The sequence below is a fragment of the Amblyomma mixtum genome, chromosome 5, assembly GCF_055824585.1.
Source record: "Amblyomma mixtum isolate Tamu chromosome 5, ASM5582458v1, whole genome shotgun sequence".
Lineage (NCBI taxonomy): Eukaryota > Metazoa > Arthropoda > Arachnida > Ixodida > Ixodidae > Amblyomma > Amblyomma mixtum.
This window is the reverse complement of record NC_143016.1, coordinates 193644909-193659268: the sequence shown is the minus strand read 5'-3', so window position 1 is coordinate 193659268 and position 14360 is coordinate 193644909. Positions and strand designations below refer to the sequence as shown.

At 47.8% G+C, this 14360-nt stretch overlaps 1 protein-coding gene across 1 annotated transcript in view; it reads right to left on the bottom strand.

Moving 5' to 3' along the window:
- LOC149345307 (uncharacterized) overlaps positions 1–14360 on the bottom strand; it is a 203210-nt gene that overhangs the window by 120062 nt on the left and 68788 nt on the right. The window lies entirely within an intron of this gene.

Sequence of the window (14360 nt, the reverse complement as noted above, 5' to 3'; positions counted from 1 at the left end):
TGTTCCTGAATTAAATCCTGAATCAAAGCAACAGTCATGCCAATGCAAAACTTCAAATTCACCTCGCCTCAAGAAAGCTCGTCAGGGGAAATCAAACCTCAAAACAATGCTGATTTGTTTTTTCGACGTGAGAGGAGTCGTCCATTCAGAATTTTCTCCGCAGGGTCAGACAGTTAACCAGGCTTTCTGCTTGTATGTTTTGAAAAGACTGGGCAACAGTGTTCGGTGGAAGCGGCCTGATTTGTGGCAGACGGGTGACTGGTTTTTCCACCACGGCAATGCCCCTGCTCACATAGTCCTGTCTCTACGACAAATTCGAACCAAAATGGCATGACCTCTGTTCCTCAACCCTCATACTCACCCGACCTTGCCACGTGCTACTTTCTTTGTTTCGTAGAATGAAAAGACAGGTGAATGGAAAGCATTTCGCTGATGTTGCTGAGGTGAAGAAAAAAACGACGGAGGGACTGTCAAGCACCACAAAAGATGAATTTAAACAATGTTTTGAAAAATGGAATGAAAGATTCGACAAACGTATCATTGTAAGTGGAGAGTACTTTGAAGGATATTGAAGGCCTGTGCTGAAAATGTGAAAAAATAAGTTCAAACAAAAATAAGTCCGGTTTCTTTTGGGTACCCCCTCGTACTTTAAGAAGTGGTTCACCGACAAGTTTTTGCCAAACATTCCGGCCAATAGCATTGTCGTCATGGGCAATGCTCCGTATCATAGCATGGCTCTTGAAAAAGCACCACTGGCTGTTTCCAGAATAAACCATTTCTCGCAAACGCGTTGTACAACTTTTTCTGCATTCTTACTTGACGCTCCCACAGCTTGGAACTCTTTTTACCTGACTGCTCGGGAAAACAGGCCACATCGAGGTGGTGTGTGTAAAAATAATTTGACCCGAAAGTTACAGACGCCCACTTGTTAATCGGGCCACGGCGCAGCACTTAGCACTGTGCTAATTAATTAAACCCGACGAATGAACGTCATCTTTCGCACAAACCTCTAGCTTGCATCTAAAAAGTATAGTCACAATACTGCAGAATCGGGAAGAAAACCGCCACTGCTGACCAAAAGCCGGTGCGAGCTCATTGACAACGAATTTCGGACAGCTCAAATTAACGCGGTATGCATCAAATGAACAGATGCATGCAGTTCATTTCAGAACACGGCATAATATTCAAGCCATTCTGAACAAAACGAGTTTTCTCATTCAAGTGATGCGAAATACAACTTGCGATTAAAAAAAAAGGTGCGAATAAAAAAAGTTTCACCATGCGGGATTTGAACCCACCCACTCCCATTGTCTGTCGACTCTCCGGAGCGACGCGTTAGACCACACGGCCGCATAACAGCGCGGAGCGATACACCTCTCTTTTTGTTTTTTTGCGGACTACTTCCGTAGCCTTCACAGCATCGCACATGTGCCTTGGCAGTCAGCTGATGACGGGACCGTAGCGTTGGTAGCGTTCCCTCGCGGTACAAAGCAAAATTTAATAATGCATGAATCAGTTTTAAGCGCTTTAAATCGAAATCTTGCACACTATAAAACGCTTATAAAGGTGTACTAAGTGCATTATAAAATTCAACTAAACTCGTTTGTCTAATTGCACACGCAATGCACCTGGTGGAGCGACACACAAATGAAAAGTGCACCGGCGGTTGGCTCACGTGACCCGTTCTTTGTAGACCGCCCATGAAGCCCATGAGGTGGCGCCGATGTGATGATAAAGCACGGAATATATCCAGATAACCCAATGAAGTTGGAGGCGTGACGAGGGTGGGATTTTGTCTTGCTACCATTAGTTCACTCATCTGAGGGCGTCGCCAGAGCTCGGGAAGATTCCGAGTTTCAGCATACTCGGGCCTTCCAGCATAGCGCCCCTGGTGAAGCATGTGTTAGCAACCCCTCTGTGTTATTGACAAGAAAGGAACTTGTGTACTTGGGCGAGAGAGTGCATTGATATCAGCTATCGTCACAATTGTCGTGTGTTTTGGTTGTGTGCCTGTTGCGTTTTTTCCCTTGCACCATGCTATAAAAGGCAACATCGTGCATTAAAAAATTAAAGTTCCAGTATGCGCCTTGTCCGTGTTGTTTCTTCGTTCGTCCTGTCCCTTTTGCGCTTTGCATCATCTAGTGTGTCTGTCTCCGCTTTCAGTGATATCGGAGTGCAGGTGTCTTTTATACCTTTTGCAATTTGTCGTCACTTGTGGAAAGTGCTCATACGTGTCTCCTCAGCCGTTGTCCGTGTGGTTGATGGAGAAATACCTGCTGCTGTTGCAATGTGCACTGCCCGTGTGTCCATCGACAGCCGACATACTTCCGTTTTATTTACTTTCCACGCCCAGAGCCCCAATGACCTAATTTATCACAATTTACTTTGTCTCTGAGCATTCAGCCCTCCTCGTTTGTGCCACAAGTGTAGAGCAGCGAGCGCTTCCCGTCTTACTGGATCCGCCCTACCCCGTCGTCTACCGCCTGTGTACTGTCGAGTTTATCCGTCTAAAGCAAGAAGGCGCGATTTACGTTTCCTTGTGCGTGCCGCCTGTCCCCGACGGTGACTATATCGTTTGACTCATTACGGACGTCCCTTCGCTAAGGATCTTGCTCCTCCGCATACAGTTGTCAGCATTGCCCAAAACCACACGTAGCACCTTCCAGTTTTCAGATCGGCCACTCATGTTCACCGCTTCCTCATGGAATGCCGCTATACACGAGTGCCACTTTTCGTATCTGACCACGCACGTGCGCTGCTATTCTAGTTGCCCATCCTCTACTGTCACCGTGCCCGACAACGATAGCCGCCGACCTATCTCCAGCGCAAGCTCAGGATATAAGACGCATTTAGAAGTCCTTTTGAGCCATCTGATTTTGACGACTGTGCCCTGGGGCTAACTTCCATTGTTAAGCATTGCATAAGCACCAGGGACTCGTCACCCTTTCATTGACGGCCGTACAGTCTCTCCAGCGCAGAACATGATCGAACGGGAAGTCGACAAGATGTTAACAAAGGACACCGTAGAGCCATCCTTAAGTCCATGGGCCTCCCCTGTGGTTTTAGTAAAAATATTAATGACGATACTTGGCGTTTTGCGTCGATCACGATCACCTGATCCCAATGCCCGTATAGACGATGCACTGGACTATCTCCACGGAGCCCTGTATTTCTTACCGATTGATCTTCGTTCGGGTTAAATAGTGCGTTAATATAGTAAAGAAACAGCGCTAAAGACGAGGACGAAGAGCAAACAGGACGAGCGCTGACTCGCAACTAACGTTTATGGAGGAAAACACAGAATATATCTATGACAAGCAGTACCAAAACCATACAATCATCAAAATAAAAAAAAACATGTCATGACATCCTCCTGTACATGCCCTGTTCAAGAAATCTAACCTCATTATCTGCTAAAGCAATGGAATGGTCACTGGCACATTCTTCCCTTAATCTCATGATATGTTTGGCATCAATGATTTACAGGTCGATCTTTGCCAATCTTTGCAAATCTGGTTACGAATTGTAAGGGCTGTAAAGGCTGCCATACTTTTCTATCACAGACAGTTATTTTATATGCCCATTCGGCAAAGATCAACCGGGAAATTATTCAAGCCAGAGATAACATGAGATTAAGAGAAGAATGTGTGAGTGACCCTTCCGTTGCTTTAACAGACAATGAGGTTAGATTTCTAGAACAGGGTATGCTTGGGGGTTGTCGTGATATGTATTTTGTTTTTTGATGATTGTGTGGTTTTGGTGCTGCTTGGCTTGGATACATTCTGTGTTTTCATCAATAAATGTTAGTTGCGAGTCAGCGCTCGTCCTCTTTGCTGTTCGTCCTCGTCTTTAGCGCTGTTTATTCATTATGTCCGTATAGAAACTACCCTATATGTCCCTTCTATTGTAAATAGTGCGAAATCGCATTTCCGATGGGCAGCCCCCCAACAAGATCTTGTGATGTTTGCCGGTTTGTGCCAATAGCATAGCATAAATAAAAAATATTTTCAGACGTGTGACAATGTTGCTACTGAAACGCGGCTCTGGAGGTACGTGGCGGTGGTGTGACTTTGCAAAAAAAAGTGTTTTTCATATTATTTTGAGCTTAGCAATTCTAAACTGCCAGTCATTTTTTTTAGTAGATCGCTGTGGATGAGAATGACGACGAAAAAACAGTCTTCGTTACTCGCGACGGTCCTTATCAGTTTATTTTTATTTATTATAGTTCTATTTTTTTTATCAATTGACAGTGACGAACATGATCCTAATTTCTCAGGTTATTTAAATCCACGGACTCAGTCTACTGCTTTTTTAGCCCCAACAATATCGAACGAAATAAGCAGTGTGTTCCTTTCTCTCAAAAACAATAATAGTACCGATATAGACGGACTCGTCATTCTACCAGTTAAGCATGTGCTCGATCGGATATCAGATGTGTTGGAACATGTTTTCAATCTTCTTTTTTTCCGTTGGAACTTTCCCTAAAAAACTTCGAACTGCCAGAGTTATAGTTTTATACAAAGGCGGGGATAAAAACGAACTTCCGAACTACAGAGCCATTTCTATTCTTCCGATCTTCTCTAAAAGCCTAGAGAAGCTAACACATAGTCGCATGCACTCATTTATTTTAAAAGAAACTGATCACTTCCGCGCAGTTTGGTTTCATCAAAGGCATTTCGACAGAGACCGCTTTACTAACACAAGAAGGAATAATATTGGAATCATTCGAACGCAAAATGTGTACGTTGTCCATATTCATCGATTATTCAAAGGCCTTTGACCGTATCAATCACTTCACACTCCTAGAAAAACTTAACTATTACGGATTCCGTGGCCTTTTTCTTGCGTTATTGAAATCTTATCTTCAGCACCGACAGCAAAAGGTTGTTGTGCATGATTGCACGTCCGACCTGAAATAACTTCATGCAGGCGTGCCCCCAGGCAGCATCTTGGGACCTCTGTTGTTCTGCATATATGTAAATGATTTGGTCACTATTGAAAATACCGTGAATTTTCTGATGTACTCAGATGATACTGTTACGTGACCCGAAGTCTACGTCGGCACAAGGATGACCGGAGCACAGGGTGCAGACCATAGGGAGCCCCGACCGGCAAGCGCGCACACACCGGACACTTCCTCTACGTCGTCTTCACGGAGACTATCCGTTGCAATACTACTATACTCCTGAGTGCAGCAAAATCCATATGACTTATTTTCCGGAGCGAATGATACCCTCATTTCGTTAGCATCATGTAGTAATGCGAAATCTGTTGCTATCAATAATAATAAAACTAAGGCTGTCCTGTTCACGCCCCAAAACCGCAATGTGCAGGTACGAGATTCACTAGTTCTAAATAATTCACATATTCCCATTGTACCTGCTGTCAAATGATCATCATCATCAGCTTGACTACGCCCACTGCAGGGCAAAGGCCTCTCCCATGTCTCTCCAATTAACCCTGTCCTTCGCCAGCCGCGGCCACCATATTCCCGCAAATCTCTTAATCTCATCCGCCCACCTAATTTTCTGCCGCCCCCTGCTACGTTTGCCTTTTCTTGAAATCCACTCCGTTACCCTGTCAAATGCCTTGGTGTAATGTTTGAACAGCATATATCATGGAACGGACATACAAATTTTGTTAACTCTAAAATTTCAAGTGTTACTGGCGCCCTTTCTAAACTACGATCTTGCTTCATCTTCAAAAAAAAAAAAAATCTTCAAGCTCTTAATATATAAAGCTTTATTTCTGTCAATTATACATTACTTTCATTCGGTGTGGGGCACCACCACTAACACGAATATCATCAAACGTTACAGATTGCAAAAAAGGCAGTTCGAATAATCACGAATGTTCCATATCACAGCTACACAGAGCCTATCTTCACAAAACTGAATCTAACACATATCCCTGAAATCTACAAGACGACGTTAAGAAAACTTTACCAGGTAGGTATTAAAAGAAACAACAAAGCTCTTAGTAGTATCGCTAACTTATCATCTAAGCTATTCACATGCAACACTTGCCAACTTCAGCGATGGGAAATTTCACGCCTGCGCACCAATTATGGGCAACAAATGCTGAAATATCTTCTCTCGATTTTTCTGAATGAGCGAAGTACTTGTGATTTATCATATGTGTGAAACTGTTTGATCGTGTACCTGTGCTTGCTGTAGATTGCCATTCACACGGGGCCGCGGACCATGTCAAGTCCATATTGAGGCTTTTTGTCTGCGATCACTCAATACCGTCGATGTTGAAAATAAATGATTGATTGAAAGTGATCCCCGTTCGGTTCATACTATGTGCCGGCCCCTTTCGAGCGGATGATGGACTCGCTACTGAGTGGATTCAAAAGGTGAACACGCCTATGTTACCTAGCCAATGTTGTGGTCTTCTCGCCGACGTTTTGAACGCACCTTGATCCACTTTGGGCTATCCTAGATATTTTCTGCAACGCCGCGCTCCATCTCACTTCCAGAAACTGACAATTCGGTTGCCGTCACCTCACTATCATTAGCCACCTCGTCGACGCCTTGGGAATATGCCCTGATGCGAGCAAGATCATTGCCGTCGATGATTTTCCTATTGCCGAGTCTCCAAAGTACGTACGCACCTTTATTGCGCTTTCTTCCTACTTCCGACGATTTGTTAAGAGTTTCGCAGCCATCACCCCTTCACCCACAGACCTTCTCTCCTCAAGACATCACAGGCATATTTTAGCGCAAACGACGGGACGACAGAAAGACAAGATGGACACGGGCGCTACTGACAACTGCTTTATTGAAGCGAGAACGACGCATATAAATATGCTTCCACCCTGCGCCAGCGCTACCTACCGAGGAACTTGGAGTTACATAGGAAATCATATAAGGTGCGATAGGAAATTTATCTCGGCATTGTACAGAACGACAGACGTGTCACTAACGCAGTCCTGTCCCTCTTTCCTGATAAAGGAAGCTTCGAAGGTTTAGGAGAGCAAGCTGCCGGGCTACTTGGTGAAGCATGTTATATAGAATTCAGCGCAAAAGAAAAACGGACAAGGGACGAATGTCTCTGTGTCCCTTACTTAGTCCCTTGTCCGTTTTTTCGCGCTGAATTCTATATAACTTCCAAGGTTTCGCGAGCAGTTTTTTGAGCACTTCTCCCCAGGATTGAAACGGTAAGGAAACGTGGCTCACAACTGGTGCAAGCAATGCAGTGGCAAACCAGCTTAGTACGTTCCTTATTGTAGACAGCTTTTGCCTGTCGTCCCGTTTTAGCGCTAAAATATGCCTGTGAAGTCTGCACACAAAGTAGCCAAACATTTAACCTCCTCAAGACAGGCGTTCATTTTACCTAAGGCTCAGTCCAACCCTTACCATTTCCTCACTCGTCACTTTACTGACTACACGATCTACTCTAGCGCACTTTCACTCATCAGCCCGTATTGAAGTTCTTTTGTCGCGGGAGGACAGCATGAGATAGAATGACGAGCAGACGAAGCGCTCACTGATTTTCAAGTATGGGTGAACACACATGTTTTAAGAAACTGGAAAAAAGAAAAGTAATTTTACATGTAGCAAAATGTAAATCTCTGATCAAGTCCTTGCAATTATGGCTAGGCATGGATCCCGTAGAGATGTTAGTTCAGTGAAAATGCTTCAGTGCATTTCTGACTCTATATAACGGAGACATGTTGAGTACCTCCACTAGAAAATGTCTAGGGTTGGCATTTTTGTGAGACTGCAAAAAATTTCTCCTACAAAAGTTAAAAGCCCAGTTAATAATTTACTAGTACTATTTTTTCTTAAGTATTTAAAAACAATTTGAAGCACGACTGACGTTATGGACTTCAACAAATTCCACTTGAGTGAACTAAAAGCTGTTGGGAGTACTGCTTACGTGGCTTTCTTGCATCCTACAGCCCACCTTAACAAGGAATGTCGCATTTTTGAGGTATTGAGTTTGTATACCTGCAAGTTATTCCCAACCTATGTGTCATGGAGTGAGAGCACGCAACCAATGGGCTCTACACTCTCTAGTACCAATTCTAGGGGAGGAGAGAAAAACACCTCCACCCAGGTGCCAGATTTTAAGCAGGACCGAGTGGCCAACCGGCGATAGGTCCACGCCTGACCAGCCGCTGACCGGAGGCACGACACAGGAGTCGGGAATGAGAGTGAATCGAATTTAATTAACAAAGAGAGACGACACTTACACCATGTCATCAAGAAAAGAGAATTGCGAGACCTTCCTTCTCGACTGCTGAGTAGGCTCGCTCTCTCTGTAGCAGCTTCCTACTTGCGTAGGCGACGGCGTGCAGCACCCCCTCCTTGCTCTGGAGGAGCACTGCCCCAAAACCGTGGTCGGAGGCATCTGTGCGAAGCACGAAGTCCTTTTGGAAATCAGCCACCTGTAGGATGGGTGGCTCCGCGAGAAGCCGTTTCAGTTCTATGAAAGCGTGTTGCTCCCGGTCCCCCCACTCAATGGTGTTAGGCATTAGCTTCTTAGTCAGGTCCGTCAAGGGAGTCGCCACGGTGGCATAGTTTGGTATGAACTGCCGGTAGTAACCCGACAGTCCCCAAAACGCTCGAACTTGGCGCTTGGTCGTCGGCCTCGTAGCATCACGGATCCTGTCCAAAGTGGCCTTCATTGGACCCAGGCTGCCCGTCTAATGGTGTGTTCGAGGAAAGAAAGTTCCTCCACACCCAGGTGACACTTCAGATGGATCGCCATCCCGGCTGCCCGTATTCGTTCTAGAACAAGGTTGAGTGCCGTCATGTGGTCCTCCCTGCTTTCCGTCGCTACCAAAATGTCGTCATAATAGTGGTAGACATTGTCAATTCCTTCCAGCACTCTCCTCATTGCTTTTGCGAATACTGCCGGTGCCGTTTCGATGCTAAATGGCATGTTTTTGAACTGGTAATGTCCACTGGGTGTTGAAAAGGCGGTCTTTTCTTACTCCTCTTCCAGAGGCACTTGCCGATATCCTTTCGATAAGTCCACTTTAGAAAAGTACTTGCTTGCCCCAACTTCGGCGATTAAGCAGTCCGCGCGAGGAATAGGTTCCGCGTCTGCTACCAGCACATTATTTAGTCGTCGGAAATCCAAACAAAACCGGTAGCTATCGTCCGCTTTCTTAATCAAAACGACCGGGGCGTTGTGCGGGGACCGCGATTTTTCAGTCACTCCCATCTGTATCATGCTGGACACCTCCTCTCGATTGCTTGCTGGACGGCATGAGGTAGTGGATATTGCTTCACGTAGATGGACTTATTCGCCGTTGTCGCAAAGAGCATCCAGCCCGTGTCGTGAAGCCTGGCCTCTCCGTGAAGACATCCCGATAGGTTAATGCAAGACGTCGCAGTTCCTTCACCTGTTGCGGGGTCAGTTGGTCCGACACGGAGACGTATTGGGGGCCCACCTGGTCATCCAATGGCCACATGAGCTCGGTGCACTCCTCGTCCGCAGCCACCATGGCGACGGTCGGCACTGAGTGTTTTGGTCGCGTCTCGCGGGCATTATATTTCTTTAACATGTTGATATGAAATGTCTTGGTAGTGGCTTCGACGTCGTCAACGTAATCCACTCCGTTTTTTTTTCCAACGACTGGGTAAGGTCCCTTTCATCTCATGGTTAGTTTGTTGTGCTCAGTGGGCAATAGCAGAAGCATTTAGTCTCCCTCATGCAGCTGCCGCCGTTTGGCCCGATTGTCGTAGTACGCCTTGTATCGTTCTCCTGCTTGGCTCAGTGCTTCGTGAGCGATTTGGCACGTCGTCTACAAACTTTCTTTAAGATCGATGGCATACTCGTAAGCTGTCTTCACCTCTTCCTCAATCTTACTGCAGCTCAAAAGCAGCTCAAATGGTGAGAAACCCGTGCTCTCCTGGGCCACGTCCCGGTAAGCAAATAGTAAATGTTCGATCAATCTGTCCCAGTCCTTGGGCTGTTCAGCACACATCCGGCCCAGCATCTTCTTCAAGGTGCCATTCATTTTCACCACCAGACCATTCGAGATGGGGTGGTAGGGAGTCGTCGTTTTCAGCCGCAGTGATAAAAGGCGCCCAACCTTAGCCATTAGCTCGGAAGTAAAGTTGGACCCTCAATCGCTGAGCATCTCTTCCGGAACGCCAACCCGGGCAAATACGTGTAGAAATGCCTCGGCAATCCGCTCTGTCTCAATACTTGGTAGGGCTACTGCCTCTGGAAATCGGGTATCGTAATTACCAGCGTCAGAATGTAGCGGCTGCCTCGGAGTGGGGTAGGCTTGAGGGGTCCTACTATATCGACCGCGACTTTGCTTTGCTGAAAGGGGTGTCAACGAGAGGCACCCGCTCCAAGGGAACCTTCCGCACTGTGCTGCGCGCCATGGCTTTCTGGCATATGTCACACTATGCGACAAACCTGCCCACGTCGCCATGTAATCCGGGCCAAATGAAGTCTGCGAGGATGCGATCCGTTGTTTTCTTTCTACCGAGGTGCCCTGCCATCAGCCCCCCATGTGCCAACTGGAGAACCTTCTCGAGGTGCTTCTGGGGCACTACTAACTCGGTCGTCTTCACTCCGGTGCCTGGAACGTACTTTCGGTATAGCAGGCCATCATGAAGACAGAATTTGAACGAACCGCCTCCCTTGCACTTTGTCCTCTTTCGCCGCTCGTCCGCCTCGAAGCAAACCAGGAGGCTGCTGTCGTCTCGTTGGTCTTGCCTCATTTGGTCGGGGCTGAAGTCAGGGAGAGTATTTGGCACCCGTAGCTTACGGAATCCCTCTTTGGATTATCGGGCCTCCTGCTGCCGGGTCATGACCGCCGCCGTGGGCATGGTAACTTGGTCGGGGCCCTTGTCGCATGGATCATGATGCTTACTTGGAGGAGCCTCTGCCCTTTCCGAGTCCTCGGGTTTCCACTCAGTGTCTGGTACTCAGTATCTGGTACTCAGCATCGTACTCCTTCAATGTTTCCGAAAACAAGGTCAAAAAGGGGCTCCTCCATGCAACCCGCTATAACTTCCCCCTTGTAGTTTGGGGTGTCGATCTGAATGCGGGCCTCGGGCAGTAGCTTAGCAGAGCGGTCTACCAATTAGACGACCCGGTGGTCGCCGGTCATTTCTTCTTCATTCACGAAGCTGAGGTTGACGATCACCATGTTACAACCTGTACCCCTGGGCCCTCGACCCTTTCTTTCACTGATCAGGCCTTTTACGACCGGCAAGTCGGGCGTCTTTGCCAAAGCAGTCATATTCACGACTGGGACGCGCTGTCCATCCTTCAATTCTAGATAGCCATCCTGGATACATGCAGACATGTTCCTGGAGCTAGGTGGCGTCTGATTCTTTTTACTGGAGGGCCACGGTTCGCCCGGCACTGTGCCGCAATGTGATCCGGTCGCGAACAGATCTAGCACCGTGCAAGCAAGCGCCCCCGGGCCACGCGGCTGTTCGGCCATCTTGCCGGCGACCAGACTGTCCTTCTTGGAGTCTCTTCGGCCGAAGCTGACGGTCCCTCGTGCCATCACGTATTCATCTGCTCGCTGAACCAATTCTTTGGGGTCCGTGGTCCGCTTTTCTCTAATAAACGTGACCATTGCAGGCGCATAGTTTTCTAACAACTGCTCGGCTAAAATTAGCCCTTTCACTCCCTAGTATGACTTCTCTGTTTTCGACAGTTCTATCCATCTTCCCCAAGAGTTGCCCAGTCGAGATGCAAACTGCGAGGGAGTCTCGTGGTCACTAGGTGTTTCGTTCCGAAACTTCTGACCGAACCCTCCTTCTGTCCACCCAAATCTGAGCAGGAGCGCATGCTTGACTTTAGCATAGTCATTCGAGTCAGAAGCTGGCATTCGGCCAAACACATTCAAGGCTTTTCCCGTGAGGCAAGTGCTCAGCGCAGTGGCCCACCCCTCCCGTGGCCACTGCTGGGCTTCCGCCACCCGCTCAAACCGCGTCAGATACGCGTCCAGGTAACCACATTTTTCGTTAAATGGGGCGATCAACTTGTGTGGACGAACTCTGAGTACTCCGGTTGCCATCGCCGACGAGCTCGGTTCGCAGACCGAGCTGCCACTAATATTGGCACTCGCCCTTAATTGAAGAAGCGCCAGCACTTGCTCAATTTCCTGGAGCTTTCGCACAGAGCGCTCCTTCTCCCGAGCATCTCGCTCTTTCTCTTGCTGGTCTTCCAGCTTACGCCCCTCGCGTTCCGCTCCTCTCTCTTCCCTCAGGAACTCGTGAAACTCTGCTCCCTCCAAACCCAACTCCTTACCGAGTGCAACCAAGCGTTCGGCTTCTGCCATCGTGTCTAACACCGGTGATCACTCAAAATACGCGTATACGGCTGTGACGTTGTCTCGCGGTAGGAGCCAGTCGGGGTTAGCACAGGGTCCTGTCGCGGACGCCAGTTTGTCACGAAGTGAGAGCACGCCACCAATGGGCTCCACACTCTCTGTTATCAATTCTAGAGGAGGAGAGACAAACACCTCCACCCAGGTGCAAGATCTTAAGCAGGACCGAGTGTCTAACCGGCGATAGGTCCACGCCTGACCAGCCGCTGACCGGAGGCACGGCACAGGGGTCGGGAATGAGAGTGAATAGAATTTAACAAAGAGAGCAACCCTTTCACCAATTCATCAAGAATAGCACAGCGTAAACACAGGACAGACGGAACAAATTATATCTTTGACACACAGTATCCAATATGACAGGCGAGAGGAAATACAAATACAAGGCCCTTTAAAAGGAAAGAATTTAGGGTATACTTCGTAAATGTGGGAGTGGCGGGGGCTTAGCTGTTCGGGTGGTTGAGGTCCGGTCCGAGATAGGCGTCGGGCTGTCGATTTCGGGTCCCCAGAGTCGCTACTTGTTGCCCAGACACTTCGCGACGAGCCGACCACCTCTCCGCTGACACTTCACACGCACGCGCGGTTAGCCAGCACACCGCCGCATCTATGATTTCCACCTCGACTGCTCTCCGCCACATTCCACAGCCCCCCCCCCCCCCCCGTGGTGTCCCCCTCTCTCTCTCACCATCCCCGGACAGCCCGGGGCCCGGGACCGACGAATCAGAGGCGGCGACGAAACGTAAACTATCACGCCGAAACGTCCCGCGCCGAGCCCCGGCTGGCCCCGCTGTCGCCCGAGCCGGATTTCCGCGTACAGGAGGTCAATGGCCAGACAACTGCTTTCTCACCGTCGGAGACCAGACAGCGAGAAGTGTGTGCATGAGGAGTGGGGTGGGGGGGTGCGCGTGGGGATGCTTAGGACGGAGTCCCCGCTGCCGGGCTCTAACGCCGCTGGGGAAAATCGCAACTGGCGCGAATTCTGCTTCACTATGAATCTTTTGTCAAACGACGAAATAATTTTATAATCTGTTTACTCTAATTATAAGAAAAAACACCACTTGAAAAGACAAGAAATGAGGAGAACCTGCTTGTGCAAGAAAACTCCAGCATCTTGCAGCACGCATTTCATCAGCTATGTTATGCCCACGCAAATTACCATATTACACTCGACAAATTTCGGTAAGTATTCTACCACTTTTTTTCAGGAGGGAATAACTATTTTTGATTTCTGTGATTCATGTAATATAAAGAAATGATCTAGTACTCTTTGCACTGTATCTCTTTCAGTGCATTGCCTCTTGCCATAATCTGTTATGCACAAAGTTTTACACTCTCCGCACAATGTTTTACAAATTGCGCTCGCCGTTAGTGCAATGAAGTCCCCGTTGTATTATGAGGCATTTCTCCTTGTGTCTGCCTTTTAACATGTTTAATTACACTGCCCACTTTTATGCTACATAAGACAAAGCTGTACGCATGGCTTCTCATCTCTTTTGATTCGTATAATTGGGTGCAACATGTTTTGAGTTTTGATACTGTTCTCATTATCTACGACAAGCGGTACGGCCATTATGTATGCAGGCGGGCCCCTTGTTAAGCTGTTCGTCACAGCTTTTAGTGCAGGCTCGTTCTTTGCGAATAGAAAGAAAATAAAAATGCATGGAAGAAATGAAAAATGAATACCTAGGCTACGCCATTTAGGCTCTAGCAGTACCACTTCGTTGCGATCCCTGTGGTCGTAACCGCCGTTCTCCAAACGACGGCGTGGAGCATTAGAAGTGTTAATTGTTGGGCTACTTGGTAGCGTGTTATTCACAGAATAACAGCGCAACGGCTCCAGGCAAAGAAGACAAACAGAAGGAAGGCAGGAAAGGAAGAACACAGCGCTGTGTTCATCCTTTTCCCCTTTCCTTCTGTGCGTCTTCTTTGGCCTGGAGCCCAGCGGTATTAACTCTTACAATGGCTGGTGGCACTACACATCTCATTTCTTGGTAACGCGCATGAAACGTGGAGTGTGCCACTCTAGAGTACAGGGATGCCTGCA